General features: G+C 44.9%; 1 protein-coding gene across 2 annotated transcripts in view; it reads right to left on the bottom strand.

Moving 5' to 3' along the window:
* Window positions 1–20535, bottom strand: part of SMAD3 (SMAD family member 3) — a 68208-nt gene that overhangs the window by 20759 nt on the left and 26914 nt on the right. The window lies entirely within an intron of this gene.

The following is a 20535-nucleotide window of genomic DNA, read 5'->3' as shown; positions in this document are numbered from 1 at the left end:
TTCATTGGAGCCAAGACTGGAGTTACGTGCTCTCAAAATTAATCAGGTTGGGAAAACTTTTAAAAAACAGATACAAAAAAAGTGAAAATATTCACTGACTTTAGCAAAAAGAGAGGAGGCTGAGACAAGGAATAAACCAGGAGTGCTTCTCCATTCCCCTCACCTTTCCTTTGCCTGCTTGGCAGCATATTTTGCACCCAAGTGAGGAAAAAGGAGAGAACATTCCAAGTATCCCACAGGAGACACAGCTGTGGGAAGTGTTATTCCTGCTCCCAGTCTCTGCAGGCACATGGACATCGTGGATTTGGGTTGAGCAGCTAAGGTGGGGCACTAACACAAAACATGTTTGACTTTGGGGTTATTTCCAAGGATGGAGCTCTCCCTAATTCCCCAACAACAAACTTCCCAATGGGCTGGAGGGGAAAGGGCTCTTCCTCCCATCATCCCAGGGCTCTGGCATGGATGCTGCCCATAACACAGAAGGAGATTGAATTCTCTGCACTCTTTATCTAAAGAGACTTTTTGAAATGACAGAGCCATCTGGTTTATTTTCAAATCCAGCAACCTCCCCCTCTCCCCTCCATAAGGAGATATAGTAAAAGGAATTCTATTCCCCCAAAGCCCTGGGGGTTCACTGGGTTTTTCTGGTTGGGAAATCTCTCCTCAGGCTCCCCATTGAGGGACTTGGGACAAAACAGCATTGTCTGCACGTCTTTGGGAACGTGGCTGAGGAACAGGGCAGCTCCATTTCCTCCTGCTGTCCTGCCCCAACCCTCCAGGAGCATTTTCCTCAGCCCTCAAGGAGTATTTCTTCCCAAGGAACAAACACCTGGTGTGGCTGAGATGGGACAGGAGATGAGATGAGCCAACACTGTGCTCTGCTCAGGGCAGCCCTGGGGGTGACCTCAGCCCGTGTCCCACATCGCTGTGCAGAGCCATCCCATAATAAACTCCAGGGCACACACAACTTCTTCCCTCTCCTGTTCTGAAGCACAGGCTGATCCCAAACCATCTCAGGATATCCAGACTTCATTAAAATTAGCAGAATCTAAGCACCCAAATTTCCCTTGGGATGCTGAATTGTTCCTCCCTTTTACCTCTCCTTGAACCAGCCTGGGCTGAACAGCTCTCCCTGTACAACTGCCTTGATCTATTTATTATTCCATACTATTTAACAGGATTTCTTTTAAAATTATCAGTATTCTTTGGCCAAAATTTAGTACTGGACTGTTCTCTAAAAAATCAGTACAATTTACGTTGGTGGGACACTTTGTCATCCAAATCTTTCTACATGGCATGGAGTCCTTGAGAACCAAAAAACCCCTCGGGGTGAGCACCTTTAGGATGGATCCATCTTTACAATCCATTTTCCAGGAAAATTTACCACACAAAGCTGCCTCTCCAAGTCCAAATGCTGCTCAAAGAGCAAAGGGCAACAGTGAGGCTTTAATAGCAAAACCAGAGAAGGGAGGGCAAAAGAATGACAGAAACACTGAAGCTTTATTTTTAAACAATCTGCTTGAAAAACGGTGAGGATTAAACAGGAGAACATTGCGTAACCTGAATTTGATTTCCAGGCCTGATTGGGGTTTTTTCTGGTTGTTTGGGGTTTGTTGTTGTTGGGGTTTTTCTATTGGGTTCGTTCTGTGGTTGCTTTTTTAAACCGTATTTAATTTGTAAGATCCTGGATTGCGAAAGACAAAAAACCCACCCCACATTCTGAAATATTTTGGTTATTTTATTTGTTCCTCTTTGAGCACTTTGCAACTATCTTTAGATGGATACTGAAACTCTTCTTTGCACCCATTCTCCTGCTTTAAAAGCAAAGCTGAAATCTGTGGTGCAAAAATCAGGAGTGTAAATTAAGCAAAGTGATCTAAGCAATAAAATATTTTTGTCCAGGTTGGAAAACTTCAGATTTACTCCATTAGAGATCCAATCCCTTCCCTTCCCCATCAGTTTTATATCCCTGTCATTAATCTTCCAAGAGAGCAAAATGCTGAAAAACTCAAGTATCCAGTAACACCAACGTGTGCAAAAAGGGAGAAGGAAAAAAGAAAACCAATCAGGAAACAAAAGTCGAAATTATTCATTTTAAAAACCACAAGCAGGAGCTGGTTTTTAAAGCCATGACTAATAAGTTGCCAGTTACTCTAAAATTCACCAAGAACTGTGGTCACAGGCTGTGATTTTCTTCTGAGCACAAAATATGATAAGTAGTTCCTTACTGGCCCTGCATCTGGGCTGCACCAGGAAAATTAGCATTTATTCTTGTAGCACAATCTGGCTTTTGTGGGCAGAGCTCTGTAATATCCACAGGGCTTCACTGAGCAGTTGGATAAGATCTCAACTTTCCCTCAATAGCGGCCAAATCAACAAGAGCAAATAAAAAAATGACCCATGCAGCACATTTGTAACTCCAAAGCTGATCCTCTGCCATCTCTTTCCCCTCAATTTGCTCAGCATCACTGAATTTTCCATTTTCTGGGGCACTTTTAACAGTGCTGTCATTCAAGTTCTGGAAACAGAAGTCCCCATGTCAAGCTGAGGTTTGCAATGCACTGCCAGAGAGGAAACTAATAATTAATACTCCTGTTTAGCACTTAGGATTTACAGATTAAAATAATTAACAAATTTGTAATATTCAACACTTCTCTATGGAGAGGGGAAGTTTTTACTGCCCTCAAACAAATGGAGTTGAAGGATTTTCCCAAAGCAAAAGGAAAGTTTGTGGCAGAGCCAAAACTAGGAAGGAATGAGGAATAAATCTCTCCCTCAATACTGTCAATGATCACCCCTGTTTTGTGCTGGTAACTCTCTCATCTGCTTTTTCTTCCCTCTAAAATCCTCATTTGGATTTAGAAGGAAACCACAGATCCTCTACAAAGCCACCCACAGCATCAGGTAAAGATCTGAAGGTGAAGAGCAATTCCCTTTTTCTTCTGGTGCTGCAGAATTCTTCTGCTCAGGTCTCGTTTGTTCTGGGTTTGCAAAGGCACTGATAATAGAAAACTTACCAATATCTCTCGTGTAAATGGTTCTTTACCTTCCTACTTCCATCCCAGTCTTCCCTAAGGCTTTGCAGCCTCCCCCTTCCCCCTCTCCAGAGCTGAAGAACTCCAGCCCTGGGAGTTGATGTCAGGATCAGATTATGACAGCATGAGTCATTTATTAAGATTCCAGTAAGCTCTTTAGCAGGTGCCTTGAGACCATATTTTTCAGAGTCTAATTTCACATTCAGACATAAGTACATTTTATTGGTTTACCATAAACTCTCCGCCCATTGTTGCTGCTCTCCTGCTCTGCTGCTCCTGGATCCACAGAGCTGTGTCCCCTTCCACTCTCACGTAACACCTCAGTTTAATTTAGATTTCTTTAAAGCTATGCAGAGATCTCATTTTCTCATATACCATCAACTATTTTTTCCCCTGTATTTTTTACTGATCTCTGTTATTTACACCCGCTCTGTTTCTGCCCCAGCTACAGGACATTGGTTGGTGGCTACCAAACCCAGCTCCCTCTTCTCTATTTTTAACCATTTTGTAATTTTATGCCCCTACATCTCTTTCAGCTCCTCCTTTTCCCAATAGTCAGGAGCACAGAAAACAGATAAGATATCCCAGAGGCCCAACCACACACCCTCCTACCTCAGAAAGGATGGAATATATCCTAATGCTTAATTAACGCTTCATCATAAACCCACTTCCAAACTTCTTAACATGCATTCCTATATTTCTGCCTTTTCTCCACAGAAAGTAAGGGATAGAAGTGGAATTTGAGGCCATGTTTCTGAAGGTATTGCATCCCAGGCACCTCTTAAATGTGAAATCCAGTTTTTCTAAGCAGTCCTGGTCCTTTTATTTATTTCAGCAAAGTTTATTGGCCCAGATCTGTGTCAGACTCATCTAAATTGATTTGTGCTTGAGCCTTAAGGGTGCAGGGAGTGAACACAGGAGAGGTTTCTGTACGTGCCTTTTTGAAAAGTCATTTATCAGAGCTCGTCATTTCTTCCCAGATTGCTGTATTTAACTCCAGTGCTGAAATCCAAAACCCAACACACTTTCATCCAACCGAACCAGCAACTTCCTCTCTCCCAGGAGATTCCAGGCATACTGATGGGGCCGTGTGTTTGGATGGGCAGGGCAGTTTCATAAGGAGAAAAGGGACGGATGGAAATGCCAAGGAAATTCAGATAATCTTCCATAACCCAGAGCGCATTCTGAACAAAAGCATTTCAAGAAAGACTGAATTACTGGAACACACGGCAATCAAAAAGAAAAAAGGCAAATCAAAAAGGCAAAAAAAGCTGTTGTAAAACTCAGTTATTCAGTCAGCTGAATGGTACTTACACTGATTTACATTTAGTATCTAGTTTCTATGTGCATCTTCTTGATGCTGTAGGGAAAAAAATCCTCCTATTTTCACTGAAATCAAGAGAGTTCTGCAAATTAGCATCAGCTGCTGATATATAACCCAGATAAACCAGAGCAAAAGAACCCAGAAAAGAAAGGAAAAGGAAACTCATGTGCTGCACAGCACTTGGACAGAAGCCTTGCACCAAGAACTGCTGCCCCAAATATGTGTCTGCTAACAAAAGCAAAAGGGATTATCAGAGGGAGTGGGGGAAAACGACAGTTTTAAGACCTTGGCCTTCCCTTCACAATATATACAATTCCCAGTGCCTTCAACAGAACCTTCATATAAATACCAGAGTCAGAACTGGCTCCTCAGACAAATGTTTGTGCATTCTATCAAGTTGGGACAAAGCCAACATTTCTTATGGAAACATTTCTGGTGGTCCTGGACAAAGAACATGTTTACTTTATAGCAGATATAGCTAAAAATACACTGTGCTCCAGCCTCCAATTATCTTGTTTGGAATAGTTTGAGGCTACTCAAGGTTCGTTGCTGTTATTTTCTTTATTATATAGTGAAAATGTTGCTGCTTTTCCTGTAATTTGAAAAGCAGCTATTTCCAGGTTGGCCATCTGTGTTTGGACCTCCCCCGCATGGATAATGAGATCCAGGGTGAAATTTTCCAGAATGCCCATCTCCCATTTTCAAAAGCAACGTAAGGCAGAGATCAGTGCTTTGCTGGAATTACACAGGCCTTTTAAATCTTCTCTTAATCCCACTGGCTCTGTGTTACATTGCTTTTCAAGATGGGTTAGCAGCCGCTCAGATATGTAGTTATTTGCACAACCAGTAGCAATTAACAGCACACCACAAACAAGGGGACCTGGTCCCACAAACTTCCTCCAACCTCCTCCCCAGCCCCTCCGCAGGGATGTCCTTTGGGATCCATCCCACACGTGCTCAGATGCTCCGTGAGGGGATCTGGTCTCCATTAGGCTGCTCTGCTTTAAATAAAATCCAGTTTGCTTACAAAAAACTTTCTGGCTTCCTTATCAGTCAGTCTCTCCTCTTCTCCCAGAGAATTATCCACCTCTCTATTCCAAATGAGCTTTCCCAGCTCCAGCATTGTAGTGAATCAGTTCTGGGTGAATCACTTCCCATGTGCAGCCCGTGTGCTTCATCCCAGAGAAGATTCCCACAGGCTTTCCTCCCTAATCCTGATGACACAGAGCTGCCCAAACAAACCCCGGAGTTTCCACGCGGAGTTTCCACAAGGAGTTAACAGAAGGTGTGTGCTGAGGTGAAAAGGGTAGTGGAAGAAGGCTCTGTTAATTTTACAACTCTGTGAGTCACCAGCGATGCAGGAGAAATCCAGCTCCAAAAGCGAACCCAAAAGAGTGGGATGTCTTTGGGGAGCGCTGCAGATTTCAGATGAAACGCCTCATTAAAAGCTCACACAAGTTAATAATTTACAGTCTCTTCTGTCTGTAATTACCAGGGAAATCAGAGACTCTGCAAAAGTCCAGGTGTGTTTGGAGGAAAAACTTTGTAAACTTCTCTGTCTCATAATCAACTTTTACAATGCCTCTGAGGAGGCTGAGGGCAGACAGGAGGTGTTGGTGCTTTTGGGGTTGTTACTCTTACTTGGGGGCTGGTTCTGTACAGTAAGAAAAAAGGGTTCTTTGGACCAGAGAGGTGGAAAAAGCTTCAGTTGAAATAGTTTTTTCCCCCACCTCAAACTCTCAGCAGCAAAAAGGAAGCTGTGTATGGGGCCCACCTGAAAGCTTCCTTTCTTCCTGTAACTCTCCAGAGCAGTGGCAAGAGTTGTTTTCAGGCTGCCACTCACAGCAGAAGTCACTCCCTCAGCCACCCCCTCCAGCCAAGATAATTATCTTATTCATGGAAGCCAAATTCTGCTTCCCTAAATTACAGATTATGTTTAAAAAAACTGAGAAACTTTGAGAAAAAGAGGGGGAAGAGTATCTTATCTTCCCCATGCTGCAAGACACGAGGAATTCTCTGCTCACCAAAAATGTGATTTTTCCATGGTGCTGCTGTCTCGATGCACCATTTCCCTCTCTCCTTCACTCTTCCCTGCCCTGGTGCTCCTGGAGCGAGGATATCTAATTCCAAAGCTGAGCTCTGACTAATGCAGGATGTGTGGGAGAGCAGCTCCATGAATAAGAGCTCTCCAAAGCACCAGGATCACGCTAAGTCACTCTTATCACCCAAACAGGATCTCCAGCGTGTGCGTGCACAGGGGCCTTCCTGTGAGGGTTTGATCATTGCTATTGCTCCACGGAAATCCAGCCGGGGTGACATAAAATGCTGCAGGAAAAAGCAAGTGGCTGAAATCAACACAAACAAATATCTTATTTTCATGTAAATGTCAGTAGTAATAAAAGCTTGAGGCCAGAAGTGATTAAAAAACAGTCCAGAAAACAACCCAGTATGAAAACAGGTCACCTTTCAACGACCACAGGACACAGAACTGTTCCCAAATGAGATGTTTTTCAAAAGTTTTCCATGAGGCGTCCATTACGAACAGCTGAAAATATCAACTGCATCCAAACTCACATTTAAGGAACAGAGAGCCATTTCAGGTACCTTTCCTGTTGTCAGTTCCCCCTTCCCTCCCTCCAAACTCACAAGAATATTTGATATTCACGTCCTGGGAACCTCACTGGATAAATGCCTAAACACTGAGCTTAAACCAGATCTTGAGCTCGCCAAGGAGAAGGAATGAGGAGGGAAGCAAACTCACAGGTAAATATTAGTTTGTACTGGAAAAAAGCCAGAGCACATTTTCAATCTGCTTTTGATTTTCATGCCAACCTCGTATCGTCCTCTGTCAACCACTGGAAGGCCAAGGTGACACAGGGGGACAAGCACCCGGTGTCTCTGGCAGCTGCTCCAGGGGGACAGTGACACTGCCAGCCAAATGATGGGAAATGGCCAGCAGAATTCCAGAAACAAGGGATGTTTTTCTTCCTAATTTCCTTTCTGGCCCCTCTTGGCTGGTGCCTTCAATGCCAGGCCCACAGGAGGTAGGCTGGGCTGTGTGTGTGGTTCCGGCACTCTCCAAAGGGCCATGGAATGCTGTTTGGGAATGCTCTCCTCCTCCTTGCTCCCACACAGGCCTCACACTACCACCTTCCTGGGCAATAATGCCAGATAAAGCCTGGAAGCTCCTTGAAGCCACAGGAGAGATCCCTCCTGGCCTGAAGCAGCAGCCCAACGCCCTCTGCTGTGCCCTGAACAGGAATCCAGAGAAGACAAAACAATTTCCACTTTCAAATCCTGAAGTGTTTTCAGCGTTCTACAAGTGCATAAATAAGTCTGTCCATCTCTGTGGTGCAGCCAGGATGAGAGGGACACCAAAACTCTGCGTGACAGCCAACACCAACATCCCAGCACTTTGATGTCACCATGAGACCACCACCGCTCGCTCCAAATCAAAGCTCCGGGGGAACTTCTGAGCAAGCCATAATCACTGTGCAGATGAAATGCAGACAGGAGACCCAGGAACACCACCCAGCTCCTCTAAACCAACATGCTGAGGCATAGAGGGGTAACACTCAATTATCGCCATTTTCTGTCTCCTCTAGAGCAGCAAAATGCACTTGCTGGGTGCCTGGGTCAGCAGTGACTCAGAGAACAGAGGGCTTTCCACTGAATCATCCACAGTTTTAAGCACCCTCCAGGTTCTGTTGATGGGAGATGTCTCACTACCTACACCTTCCCTAAATACTTCCTGGGCTGTCCCGGGCAGGAGAGTGAGGGACACAGCACAGACCAAGGGTGCAAAGAGCAGGAATTCTCTCGTAATACCTGGATGCTACAAAAAGGAATAATGGCCTAACACAGGTCGAGCAGCCCTGCTCACTCCCACAGCATGTGAGCATGGACAGAAACTACACAAAGATAGGGAAACAATGGGATAACTCACAAATATTTGACTTCACAAGTCAACATAGTTTTCTTTCCCCTCCCCTCGTGACTAAGCCTTTGGTCCACACACCCACTCCATCCTCAAAAAAACAACTCCATGAAACAAATGTGATTGCTCTAAAATACACAGAGGCAATGACCAACCAGCCTCCCCCTCACAGCACTCAGCCTATTTACTAAGAGTCTGCACCGTCTGCTCTGTTTGTAACAGGATCCAACTCCCCCTCTCAATGAGACATTAAACACCAACAAGTCCAACTCCTCTCCACTTTCCTTATCCCATTCCCAAACCTCCGAGTCTGCAGACAACATCTTTCTCCCAGATAAACTTGCTGATCACTCCTAGCTGCTTCCAGGGGAAGGCCACTGCAGTGTTCAGTGTGCCAGCTGATCCCAAACCAGCACTCAAATCCATGGCAAGGGCTGTGCCAGAGGCTCCTGTCTTTCCCTAGGGGAGAGCACTGGCAGCTCCATGCTCTGCCTCCCAACATCCCTGAGCCCGTGAGCTCAGGCTTTGTGCCATGCCTTAACGGGTTAATCTGGCAGAGGGGAGATTTGGATTCAACATAAGGACGGAATTCCTGCCTATGAGGATGCTGAGGCCCTGCCCAGAGAAGCTGCGGCTGTCCCATCCCTGGAAGTGTCCAAGGCCAGACTGGATGGGGCTTGGAGCACCCTGGGATAGGGGAAGGTGTCCCTGCCCATGGCAAGGGGTGAAATGGGACAGGATTTTTCATTAAAGTCCCTTCTCACCCAAACCCCTCTATTATTCTCTGATTCTGCACCTCAACTGTAACGTGTCTCTCTGTGCTGCCCAAGGACTGCTGGGGGAATGGCAAAGCCACTGCCTGCACCTGCAGCCAGAAACCCAGGTTCAGCCCCATCCTGGCAGACTTGCTCATCAAACCTTACTCTAGAAACCTACTCACCATCCAGAACCACTGCTCCAGACCACCCCTAGTAGCCTTCCCAGCCATTTTCTGTTTGATACATTTTCCTACACAAAATTTAAGGAAATCCTCCCTGCCAATCCAAACCTCTGAAGCAAGTAAAGACCTACCCCTTCTTTTTCTTTTTAACAATCAAAACAACTTGCCTGTCCTTATGTCATCCCAGCTAATCTCCTCCTCCTCTCTGGCACATCAGATAAATATCTTGTTCCTCCAACCCATCAGAAAACACAGCTGCTAAAATTATCACTCTAACCCATCAATCACCCTCCTCTCTTACACTGTCCCATATCTCCTCCAAGGTATTAAGTTCAAAACCTTGTCCTCAAGGCACTCCAGCCCTCTTTGTAACACCCGTGAGAGCTCATCCCAACAGCAGCTTCTCCCAAATTCCAGACTGGACATCCCCCACATGCTTCCCTTTGGCTTCTCCTTCCCTCCCACCTCGGGCCCCTCTCCCTGCTTTTAGCAGCTTACAGCACTACAGTGGTGTAGAAATACCTTCCAGCCCTGAAGAGATGGAAGGATGATCCTTCACCATCTCATTTCCTTGGGAAGGCTGATTAAACTGAGAGCACCGACCAGGAACAACATGATGCAAGCAGACAAAAAGGTTTGCAGGGAGCAGATAGTGCAAATTATTGAAGTAATTAATACAGCCCATGGTTACAGTTTTCCCTGGATATTCCCAGGAGTACTGCCTTGCATCTTTGAGCCTGCCAGCTCCTCAGTACAGGGACAGCCTGTATTTTCCCCCCTCTTCTAAAGCAATAAGCACGTTCTTGGCAGCTAAATTATTAATAAGGAACAAATGGTAATTGATTTATAGATGAGCCTGAAAAAGAAGATTTGTCTTCTTCAGTCTTTTAAGCCACTTTGCCCACATGGCTTTGGCTTTGTGCTGGTTCCATCCCCTCCAACATGTCCCACCCAAACCTGCAATGCAGCACATCCAGCTCCAAGTGATCTGTGGTTATGTGACCCCTTTACCTCTGTTGTATCTGACCACTGACCACATATTGCAAAAGAGAAACAAAGTGCTCATTGTTCCTCCTGTCTCACTCTCTTCTCAGTCGGCAAGAGAAAGCTTAACTGGATTAGTTCTTAAGACTTTATTTTTATCCATTGTGAGCTTGTGAAAAAAAAAAATACTCATGGAAAAGATGAGTTTTGAATTCAGGCTTTAAATATGCTGAGCTTGGGGAATTAGCTCTCAGTGCTGGTGGAAAGTTCCACAGTTCTGGCCCAGGACTTCACACCAGAAGTCTCTATCCTGCTCCTCAGAGCACGACTTTCTCGCATTTCAGCTCCAGCACTTGCAACAACAATCTGCACTCCTGTTTTGCTGCCTAACCTGAGGATCTCTGGGAAGGTCTTCCCCCTGTATGGATCTGGGCTTCCTTGTGAGACAGGCGGGAGGAGCGGCCCAGAGAGCAGCTACTCCACAGGCTCTTCTGTTTATTGCAATTACCAGCACTACACACACACCCCACTGCTTTCACAACATTCCCCACAACTTGTTTGGCACCAAGGACTGATCAGCAGCCAGCCTGCCACAAACTCAACCTTTCGGAGGCTGACCCGTGGCTTTACTGAAAGCAACCCAAATTTTGTTTCTAGAAACATTATGGAGATGACATGGTAAAACACAGCACTGCTGCTTAAAGGCTGGCTGAATCCCAAACAATGGGAGCTCTTCCACGAGGCAAAAACAGACCTTCAAAGGCTTGTGGGCAAATATACTGTCACTGAATATTTTGTCATGGAAGCAAGAGCCTAAAAATATAACAGGAGCAGATAATGCAGTGAGACAGCCCGGCGCACATCCTGCCTGTGCTCTGTAAACACCCCGATGCGAACTGGCACCATTGTACAAATCAGGCCACCCATACCAAAAAGTAGGACAGTGGTTTGTGATCAACTGCAGCCTCCATCCCAGAGCCCCTGTGCTCCTCACCCCAGAAATCCCTCTCCATTTGGGAAGAGTGGTGGGAAGCTCTGGTGGGAGCATGGCTGGGTTGTCTCAGGAATTGGGACAGGTGAGGAAGGGGCACTTTGGGGTCCCATCCCTGCACCCAGAGCTGCACCACGTCCTGCCCACAGCAGGAAACCCAGCCTGGGGATGTGCTGATTCACCACGAAGCTGTAATGCTGAAAATACTCCTCCTCCTCCCTGCCAGGGGAGGGCTGTTGGTACAAATCAAAGATAAAACACGAGTGCCCTGGGTAACTGGAACACATCATATTCTGCATTCCTCGCTCCCATTTGCAATATTTGGGCTTGAAGGGGAAAATATTTTGTTTAGCATAAATGAGAGAATGGTAAAAACCATACCAGATTGAAAAAAGTGAGGCTCTGGGGACACAGCTCTCCAACAGAGAAAAGTGAGATGAATTTCTTGTTCTAGCAGATATAGCTTAGCTAGATTTGGTAATTAAACCCAAGTTCTCAAAATCTTCAGGTGCTTTTAAAGTGTTTTATTCTTATCAAAATGGTCCCCATTGCTCTCAATGCTTTTCTGTAAATACAAGTGGCAGTTCCCTCCTGTGCAAGTGTGCAAGGACATTGGAAACACTCCAGGAGTTCCAACACCACAAAAACAGATGTCAAAACTTGAAATCATTAATGCAGTTATGCATAACAGTCCTCAGAACAAGAAGCCCTAAACAAGCCTAGGGTAGAACACAGGAGCATTCAGACAGTGTAATCTATGTTCAGAACCTCCCCTGTGCCCAGAGCTATGGAAAGTTCTCAGGTGGAAGAGGGGATCCAGACAGGCAAACAAAAGTAGGCTCCCCAAACCTGAAAGGTTTGTTGCCTTCCAGGAGAGCTCTCCAGGTGAACCTGTGTGCGCTCATGTGCACATGGAATGAATTCAGCAAATTCCATTCCAGCCCTTCACACACTGGCTCTTGAGGATGCCAATTGTTTTATGGCAGCACCCACTAATCCCCACTAAACCCCAACCAAATATCAGGGCTAGTACACAATCAGCAGAGGAGAGAAAGTCCCTGACCCAGGAATTTCCATTTCCAGCAGGATGAACAGGTAAATGAGACAGACAAACAGGAAGGAGCAGTTATCCCAGGAGCAGATACTATGTACTGGGGTGTGAAGTGGCTTCATGGAAAGAAGAAATTAAGAACATCCCCATCCCATTCTTCCTGCAGCAATTAATCAGATTTCACTTTCAAAACATGGGTGCTAAAGTCCAGGTGAGCAAATCCTGGGAAACACTTGGTTTCTTTTTACAGGCAGGTAAAGAAAAGAGGGGAAAATACAAGCTAAGAACTAAAAAGATACATTTTTCTGAAAATCAGAGTGGCATCAGGAAGGGAAGGCTGTGGGGAAATGTGTATATGAGTAAAGCAAAATTCTTTCTGCTTTCCTCTGCTGATCACCCTTGATAAATTATCATGACTCTTTAGGGATTCTTTTAAAATCTGTTTTTTATTATTACTCCTACTTTTAAGGAAGATAAGATTGTCTCTGCCTTTGAAACTTCCACAAGGGCCACACACTCCCACATAGAAGGATTTCACTGCTATAAAAGCTCTGGCTGTTCAGCCAGCTACTACTTCATAATAAAAAAAGCAGCACGGATGGCTACAGGAGGCACTAATATGGAAACCGTGCAAAAAGGTGGCATTGGGATTTCTTGAGCACTTGATATTAAGAATAAAATAAAAAAGAAATAAAATAAAATTAAAGAGCTGAAAGGGCTGGAGCAGGGCCAGGGTGCCCATTTGGGGGAATCCTTCCCTGACCAAGGCTGCTGCATTCTTGACTCACAAGTGAAGGTGCATCCAGCGGCTTCGTTAGGTGCTGGCTTGGCAAAAGCATTTCCTGCTAATGGCTTCTTAATTGTTTTCTGACAGACGTGACACATTCCCCAGAGGGCTGTGGAGCCAGAAATTTGGAATGCACGCTGCCATTTGTCACCGGGGGTGTGAGGCAGCAGCCACCTGCTCCCTAGCCCTGCCATCCTCACCTGCTGATGTGCCTGGAAAGCTCCGAGTGAGGTACCCAGGGAACGACCCCTCCCTACCCACGGTGGCATTCCAGAGGCCACTTGGCATTTGCTGGACTTTGTACATCAGCTCCATTAATTTAACTATTCAATCTAAGCATGTCCTCAGAGGGCCCTGCAGAATTCCTCGATAGAGGCAGAGATTTGCTGTGCTCAGTTAGGATGAAAGAGACCTTGAAATCTTAAAACACTGCTGTTTTCTTAGATAATGAAGTGTTTTAACAAATAAAAACAACATTTTATTTCAAGCCCAGCAGGCAGTCTTGTCTAAGGTACCTCAAGGCAACAGCTATGAATTCTGATTTAAAGAGAATATTCACTCCATTCTGCTCCAAGTCTATCTGAATAAATGCCAACTTATTTAGCATTTTGCTTCCTGCTGCAAAGATTCCACTGTTGTAGGCCTGGCCTGCAAGGAAAAACAACATGGAATATCATGTGTCACTTCCTTTCCATCCCATGCAAACCTGGGCTCAGCTCAGGGGTGGGTACAGGCACCCTCCTTTCACCTCAGCTTTCAGGCACAATAAATTAAGAAGGGTGGGCCTCCACTCAAAGCAACTTTTCTTTAAAGCTCTGTATTCATCAAATCCCTTCAGAACAAGTTCATTTGAATATATTTAATTTTACTTGGAGACTGATAATAGCTCGAGTGTATTGCATCATCTTCACTAGAACAGTAATGCCTTTTAAGTTTCTTTTTAGTAGCTGCCTCAGACATGCCTTAGATAATTTTGTTGGCCAACTGAGGACTAATGCAAGACATATTCTATGAATAAATGCATTTCCAGAGCCTCGGTCTCAGAAGGTGATTTTGCAAATGGCCAATGAGAAATACCTCCTTTGAAGTGTTCCTGGAACTTAAACCACTGATCAAATTCTACCAAAAAAGGCTCAGAGAAATGTTACTTCAGACTGGGTTTATCTTTCCTATAAATGCAAACTACTGCATTAAAAACAGAACTTTCCCCTATTAAATGTGCACTTTCACAGCTTGGGAGTATTTAACTGAGGTGCCTAAAGACAACATTTCATTTTCTTTCTTGGAACAGTTGAAAAAACTTAAAACCAAAGTTTTCACTGAATGGAAAAGGTAACTCCAAGTATCTTTTCCCTAAAAATAAAGGATGAAGTTGCACCAGCCTGTGTGAAGGACCCAGTGACACAGAGTTAACACCACTCCAGCCTGCTGTGCTCCAGAAAGGATTTCCCAGCCAGAAGCTTCCTGGTTTTTCCTTATCCAAAAGATTCCTGATGTTTCCTCCATGGCTGAGGATCCAGACCTTTCTGTCCTGGTGGTGTAAATCATTGCATAAGGTCCATGGAAAGGGGAAAAGAGACTTCTTGAGCTCTGTGGGAATCTCTGGGCACTCCCCAACTCCCCAGCAGGGCATTTACTCTCTTGTTTCAACACACTTAATTTGATTGTCTACCTCCTGAAGCAATCCTGGCCCAAGCTGCCCAAGCCCCACTGGGTTTGTACTTCACCAGTGAAATCCCAATACACTCTGCCCAAAATTCAGCAAAGCAGAAAATGCACCGGTTTCTTCCTAACACAGCACTCTAAAAACAGTCTGGTGGATATTTTGGGGAGGGAACAGGGAGCGGAGCCTGGTGCACAGAAGGATTCAGAACATCTCTCCTTTGAGATTATTTTGCTCTACTTTGTCACAACATTAAACCTCTGACTTACACTTTACACAGAATGTTTACAACACGTGGACAAATTTAGCGATATACATTTTTCAAACTTGATTCCTTTCACACAGAGATTCCTTTAAGATATTCCTTGTGTTAACAGTAAAATCCCAGCACTTTCCATATGCAGAAGGCTCCAGAATGGCATTGCTGGCAGGTCTTAATGCAGCTGAATGATGGCATTGAGCCCCTGCATTGCTTCAAGGACAACCTTAAAAAATCCCACCAAGGGAAGCCTCAAAAAATACACCAAAGCAGCCCAAAACTCGGGCAGATCAGAAGTGCCTTCCTTTAAATCAGCAGACATTTCAAAGAAAGCACACAATGGTGCTGCCAACTTGCCCTCGATGGAACATTTTGTTTTAAAAGGCTGTTTTACAACGAGGCTGTTTTCTCCTTGTCAGGATCACAGGAATCCTCAAGACACCCATGCTGAGAGTGCTGTCAGCACTGCACAAAGAGGCTTCAAGGAGGACAGGAGGCTTTCCAACACCTCCTCAGGGAAAAGCCACCTGGGCTCTTTCCAGTGCTGGTGCAAGAGTGCTGTGTTACTCCACCTCTGATGGCATTATTCCTTGGGCACATGCCTTTGCTGCTCTCATTTTGCTGTGGTTTTCCTAACATTAGGCTTTTATAGGAGAGTTTTGCAGCAAGTTTGTGGGAAATGACATCACCAGCCCTCAGTTCAATCAGTTTAATACAGAAAGCTGCCTTCAAAAGAACCTTTAAAATACATTTTTTGATGGTCCTTTAGTATTTGAAAAAAATGCTAGTACATCCAAGGCTGTAAAGTTACATAAAGAACTTCCAATTCAAACATCTGAACACTGATCCATATTCATTCTCTGTGCCGCTAATTAACCACAAGCTGATTTCCTTCAGCACTGTGCTTATTTTAGCATTATGGTTGTCCAGGGTCCACCTTCCAGAACCCAGCAATAACCAGGCTCCCTAAAACACCTACGTTCACTGCCACACTGGAGAAAATTCCCATGGAATCAGTGGCTTGGCTTCTACCAAGAGCACAAAAGGTAACAGGTTCCGGAAGTCTCCGGTCACAAAGAGTGAAATATTTCTCAAGAAGATGATAATGATAATGTTGGCCCTTTGGGAGATTAATCAGGTTTTTCAATACAGAGCAGAAGCTGAGGAACCATGTGGGCAACCACGAGAGGGCCAGGCTGGGAGGGAGCCTCAGCTTTCCTGTGTCACCGGTGAAAAAACGGCCACATGTCATAATTTGTCCCCAAAAAAGCAACTAAACCCCGAGGGAGCACAGAGTTCCAAAGGAGCCCTGTAGTACAACATCTGGAACCGGAAAAAGGCACAAAGGAGCAGAGACAGGAAGGCGAGAGGCACAATGGGCTCTGTTTAAAGCAGCGATAAAACGGCACAGAAAGGACAAACCCATCTCAGTGCTGGGGCTGCAGGTCCTGTGCAAGACGTTTTGGAGATGATAAATCTGAAGCACCTTGAGAGCAAACTGCCCTGCCAGGAGCTGCACGTCGGGAAGGAGAGCTCAGCTTCCCTGGCACTGACAGGGTGGGAAAGAGTAGTTCTGGAGGTGCAGGAGGCAGCTGGATCCCACTCACTCCACTGCCAGTCCACTCCCTACTTCTCTTTACTCTTGTCTTTGTTCTTCCACGTGATATTAAACACTCATTCCCAGGAAAAACTTCCATGCAGGATGCAGAAAGAGAGCAAACTCATAAATAACTGTTGCTGGGCTTGTTTTGTTTCATATACAGCAGGAGTTGCTTTTTAAATGGCATCTCATGATAGATTACAAACAATGAAATCTTAATGACTGAGTATGAAGGGTGATAAATGAAGGTCAGTGTCACCGTGAGCTTAACTGGTACTAACAGCTCAGCAGCCAGCAGTTACAGAATATTCCAAGCTGGAAGGGACCCACAAGGATCACTGAGTCCAACTCTTAATTAAATGGCTGCCTTTATGGGTGGTACAAGACCAAAAATAACAAAGTGTATGTTCTCCATTGATGAAAAAAATGCACGTTTCCAGTCGTGATGCCCAAAAGTCACAAAGTAAAAGCAACTTGCTTCACCAAAAAACCAAACCCAAGCCCCCAAAACACCAAATAGAGAACAAGCCTTGTGAAAAATTGATGGTTTGACCTGGTCAAAATTGTGGGCTGCATGTACTCACCACTCCTTGTGGGACCACATTCCCAAAGAACAAGCTCTCCTTCATGTGGGGTGTTACTGATTAAAATTATTTAGGAAGACCTTTTTTTCCTCCTTGTTCTTTCTCTAACCAATTGTTCCTTGTGTTTTGGTTCTGTTTATGCAATCAAGGCCTTTCACTCTTAACCACAACCCAGCTCCAGCTCCATTGCACGTTTGGGCTCTGTGTTATTTGCTGGTAGGCAGAGGAGCACAGGGCTGGGTTTCGAACTGCCAGAAATCCCATGCAGAGCTTTGGGACTCTCCTCTCCCCCCATTAAATTGAAGTGTGATTCTTGTGATCCTTTTTCTGCCAGAAGCCCTACTGTTGCTGCAGCAGTATCACTAAGGATGTCTTTTTTACCATGATAAATTAATTAACATTTGTAACTGATATAAAGTTATACTGGCAGACTGTTTAGTTACCTTGGAGAACATCACAAAGGCACAACACTCCACAGTAAAACTCAGCTTTTTGGGGACATTTCCAAGCTTGGTTAAATTCTTAAAGCAGGCTGGAGTTGCCCAGAAGCCAGAGTAACACAGAACCAGCTTTGCAGGGAACAGCCTCGCTCGCTTGGCAGGGGATTTGGACTAAAGCATCTCAAGAGGTCCCTTACAGCCCTGTGGGATTCTGGAATCTCCTTTTCAGTGGAGACTGAGCCCTAGAGCTCCAGACCAGATACCCACTACTCTCTCTCCCAGGCTGCTAAGCCAGAGTCTCTTCCCTAAGGATCCTTCTCTTTCACCTGCTGAGAGAGGGAAAAGGGTTCTGCTGGATCCTGGAGCTTGGCAAGGAATGATCACTCTCCCTGGTTTCTTCAGCGGCTCAGCACTGAGTACCCAGCTGGCAGAGCCATTTTGAGTCCCCATCGCAGTCACTGCCAGCCTGAGGAAGAACATGCTCCAGAAGGAGCTGCAAAATGCTCAGATTTAGCAGAGTCCTCCTTTTTACACTCCTTCCCTTGCCTGTTGCTGTCACAGCGTGGTCCTGCCCATATGTGCAGGACAAAAAGCCATCTGAAGTGCCAGATCTGCACTAGCAGAGGTACAGTCAAAACATCACATGCCTCTTGTGAAACTCCCACAAAGGTTAGTGGCAAATCAGGACACAGACTGATAAAAGATCCTCTGTACTGGGAGGGCACCCTCCCATGAGACAGAGTTATACAAAATAATTGACCAAAATTATCCAAGTGAAGTCACTGAGAGACCAAACACTCCACCAATAAAATTTAAAAAATACTCGCGACTCTAAAATTTAACTCCCTGGCTTTACTTCTTTGCCTTAAAAATACCTCACCAATGAACATGTTTACTCACTGCTCTTTTCCTCCTCCTAATCTGCCCACAACTCTTCGCAAGACAGGTTTTGATTCCTTTTTTCCCAAAAATTGGGATTAGTTTCTTAAAAAAAAAAAAAAAAAAAAAAAAAAAAAAAAAAAAAAAATCAAAGTTCTAACCAATCATGCTTGATCATCTTCATGCAACCTGCAAGGTATCCAATGCTTTTCCAACTGCTAACACCCCTCCTGGCACATCCTGAGGCATTAGCGGGAGGGATTTCCCACCAGATCAATCCTTCTTTAGCCGCTCCAGGAACGAGTCTGGGTTTTAGGTCAGCTTTCTTTAGGAGCTCTGCAGTTTGCTCCCTCCCATGCCATAGGGATGCTGCAATGCAGCCTCTGCACTGTGCTCTATCCCCAACAGAAACATTGCTCACCACACTGAAATTCTATATAATGTTTTCAAGAGCATTAAATTTTCCCTTCTTCTTACACCATTACACAACTTAATGCCCATAATAACCTGAAAAAAAAAAATTTATCTTCAATGTAATTATGCAATTCTCTGGCCCCCATTTCATCAGACACATCCAAGTGTCTGATACACTTTCACTCACTTATCTCAGTGCCCCAAGGAATGATTTGCCCCATTTGAAAGCAAGGAAGCTGAGGCACAGGGACACTCACAGACTTGAGGGATGACAAGAAGTGCAACTCTCCCAGTTCTCTTGTGCCAGATGTATAATGCTGTTCCCCTATCACACATGTGTTCTTTGAAAAAGTAACTGCAACAAGAAATAATAATAATAAACTTTATCTTGTATCTTGCAGTGACAAGACAGGAAATTCTTCATAACTTACAGCAGTGAAGATTAACATTTATTACATATACGCTATTATAAAATAGAAATTTCTAATATTTCCCCTGGTTGTTACAGTCCTCCTGCCTAAAACCTTGGAGAAGTGTGTTTGTAGATCACATGTGCAACCCTGACATCCTCCTTCTCACAGCATAGCCACCCCTGATGCATCAACCAGAGCCCAGGACAGACATACAATCCCAAAAAACAACTCCCTTGTGTTCCACTCCACAGACTTCGGACTTGATCCAAAGCTCAGGAAGCATTTGGGAAATGCACACAGGCTTTGCATCAGGCCAGTCATGTCTGTGTATAGATTTGCTTACTGTAACTTACTTGTACTGTAAAAAATCATAAAAAAATCTTCTCACAGTCCAGGGCTTCCACGTCACTGCTATGTTGCTCCAGCAGTGAATTCTGTAGATTGCCCTTGACCAGTCACCCTCTCTGGGTCTCTCACAGGTCACTGGGAAAATGAAATACTGACTCCTCCCTTGCAAATTTTAATGTCTCTGTCCCATCTATTCTATGTGGTTTGGCAGAATCAAATACATTTTGAATGAGTACAGAGTGAGTCTATACAGCAGCAGTCTCTTATTAATTGGCTGCTATTAAAAAAAAAAAATCATTTGGAGTGTCTCTTGTGGGAATTCCATGTGCTCAGGCTGTGCAGGAGGCCTCCAGGGTTACTCAGAGGAGAAGAGCTCCACTGGAGCTTCTCCAAGAAAGCAAACACAAAACAAAATTGAAGTGCCCACGTTGCAGCTTCACACTTCACCAAAAAAACCTTTCCCCTCTGCCAACAAACAGCACAATTTGCCCTCCAAGGAGTCAGTAAAACACACGTGAAGCACACCCAGGGTGAAACCACAAGGCTTGGACAACCTGCTCTGAGTAGCACCACTGAAACTGAGGAGTTCGTGGATCTGCAGAGCCAACGTTAGAGCAGAAAGAGAAGAGAAAACCTCTTCCCACTACCTTTGCCACCCCACCTGGCCAGATTCCCCACCCAAAGCCTTCAAAGGCACCTGGATGGCAAAAGCTGAGGCTGTCCAGGCTCTCTCCACATGGGGATCTCATGGGGACTTCCCTTCTCTCCGAGTCAGTGACTCCAAACTACCCAACCCCAACCTCAGGGGTCCAGAGCAGCTTCACTTTTGCACCCTGTATTACTCACGTGCAAATTCCAGCCCAGGCCACAAACACTTCTGCAGCTT

This window comes from Corvus hawaiiensis, chromosome 13 (genome assembly GCF_020740725.1).
Source record: "Corvus hawaiiensis isolate bCorHaw1 chromosome 13, bCorHaw1.pri.cur, whole genome shotgun sequence".
In the NCBI taxonomy this organism is placed as follows: domain Eukaryota; kingdom Metazoa; phylum Chordata; class Aves; order Passeriformes; family Corvidae; genus Corvus; species Corvus hawaiiensis.
Note: the sequence above shows the minus strand (reverse complement) of the source record. Positions and strands in the feature narration are given on the sequence as shown.